Source organism: Eucyclogobius newberryi, unplaced genomic scaffold, assembly GCF_026437365.1.
Source record: "Eucyclogobius newberryi isolate DKJ021-1_F unplaced genomic scaffold, fEucNew1.0.hap1 SCAF_180, whole genome shotgun sequence".
NCBI classification, from domain to species: domain Eukaryota; kingdom Metazoa; phylum Chordata; class Actinopteri; order Gobiiformes; family Gobiidae; genus Eucyclogobius; species Eucyclogobius newberryi.
Window position 1 is genome coordinate 50,001 of NW_027315813.1, and position 2,500 is coordinate 52,500.

The window sequence follows — 2,500 nt, forward strand, 5'->3', positions numbered from 1 at the left end:
ACTCTGATGGTCAGATCACCTCCAGGCCCCAGGGGAGTGCTTTTCAGGGGTCAAACAGTGCACTGATGATAGGGGATTATTTCATTTTGCTCATTTTGGTGTTTTTTTTTTTTTTTTTTTTTTTTTTTCACATTTTAACCCATTTTAACCCATTTTGCTCACCCCGCACTCTGCCGCATATGAGGCCGGGGAAGGGCCACTCTGGCTGGGCATGGCCTCCGCTGAGCACCCCCTGGAGCCACTGGAGCCCCCGGAGGCCCTCCAGAGCCACCCCCCACTGTCCCCAGACTCACCCGGGGGAAGGGCCACTCTGGCTGGGCATGGTCTCCACCAAGCAGCCCCTGGAGCCCCCGGAGCACCTCCAGAGCCACCCCCCACTCTCCCCAGACTCTGCCCGGGGAAGGGCCACTCTGGCTGGGCATGGCCTCCACCGAGCACCCCCTGGAACCCCTGGAACCCCCGGAGGCCCTCCAGAGCCACCCCCCACTCTCCCCAGACTCACCCCGGGGAAGGGCCACTCTGGCTGGGCATGGTCTCCACCAAGCACCCCCTGGAGCCCCCGGAGCACCCCCAGAGCCACCCCCCACTCTCCCCAGACTCACCCCGGGGAAGGGACACTCTGGCTGGGCATGGTCTCCACCAAGCACCCCCTGGAGCCCCCGGAGCACCTCCAGAGCCACCCCCCACTCCTCCAGACTCACCCCGGGGAAGGGACACTCTGCCTGGGCATGGCCCCCACTGAGCACCCCCTGGAACCCCTGGAGCCCCCGGAGCACCTCCAGAGCCACCCCCCACTCTCCCCAGACTCTGCCCGGGGAAGGGCCACTCTGGCTGGGCATGGTCTCCACCAAGCACCCCCTGGAGCCCCCGGAGCACCCCCAGAGCCACCCCCCACTCTCCCCAGACTCACCCCGGGGAAGGGCCACTCTGGCTGGGCATGGCCTCCGCCGAGCACCCCCTGGAGCCCCCGGAGCACCCCCAGAGCCACCCCCCACTCACCCCAGACTCACCCCGGGGAAGGGACACTCTGGCTGGGCATGGCCTCCACCAAGCACCCCCTGGAGCCCCTGGAACCCCCGGAGGCCCTCCAGAGCCACCCCCCACTCTCCCCAGACTCACCCCGGGGGAGGGCCACTCTGGCTGGGCATGGTCTCCACCAAGCACCCCCTGGAGCCCCCGGAGCACCTCCAGAGCCACCCCCCACTCCTCCAGACTCACCCCGGGGAAGGGACACTCTGGCTGGGCATGGCCCCCACCGAGCACCCCCTGGAGCCCCTGGAGCCCCCGGAGCACCTCCAGGGCCACCCCCCACTCCTCCAGACTCACCCCGGGGAAGGGACACTCTGGCTGGGCATGGCCTCCGCCGAGCACCCCCTGGAGCCCCCGGAGCACCCCCAGAGCCACCCCCCACTCTCCTCCAGACTCACCCCGGGGAAGGGACACTCTGGCTGGGCATGGCCTCCGCCGACCACCCCCTGGAACCCCTGGAGCCCCCGGAGCACCTCCAGAGCCACCCCCCACTCTCCCCAGACTCTGCCCGGGGAAGGGACACTCTGGCCGGGCATGGCCTCCGCCGAGCACCCCCTGGAACCCCCGGAGGCCCTCCAGGGCCACCCCCCACTGTCCCCAGACTCACCCGGGGGAAGGGCCACTCTGGCTGGGCATGGTCTCCACCAAGCAGCCCCTGGAGCCCCCGGAGCACCTCCAGAGCCACCCCCCACTCTCCCCAGACTCTGCCCGGGGAAGGGCCACTCTGGCTGGGCATGGCCTCCACCGAGCACCCCCTGGAACCCCTGGAACCCCTGGAACCCCCGGAGGCCCTCCAGAGCCACCCCCCACTCTCCCCAGACTCACCCCGGGGAAGGGCCACTCTGGCTGGGCATGGTCTCCACCAAGCACCCCCTGGAGCCCCCGGAGCACCCCCAGAGCCACCCCCCACTCTCCCCAGACTCACCCCGGGGAAGGGACACTCTGGCTGGGCATGGTCTCCACCAAGCACCCCCTGGAGCCCCCGGAGCACCTCCAGAGCCACCCCCCACTCCTCCAGACTCACCCCGGGGAAGGGACACTCTGGCTGGGCATGGCCTCCGCCGAGCACCCCCTGGAGCCCCTGGAGCCCCCGGAGCACCTCCAGGGCCACCCCCCACTCCTCCAGACTCACCCCGGGGAAGGGACACTCTGGCTGGGCATGGCCTCCGCCGAGCACCCCCTGGAGCCCCCGGAGCACCCCCAGAGCCACCCCCCACTCTCCCCAGACTCACCCCGGGGAAGGGCCACTCTGGCTGGGCATGGCCTCCACCAAGCACCCCCTGGAGCCCCTGGAACCCCCGGAGGCCCTCCAGAGCCACCCCCCACTCTCCCCAGACTCACCCCGGGGAAGGGCCACTCTGGCTGGGCATGGCCTCCGCCGACCACCCCCTGGAACCCCTGGAGCCCCTCCAGAGCCACCCCCCACTCCTCCAGACTCTGCCCGGGGAAGGGCCACTCTGGCTGGGCATGG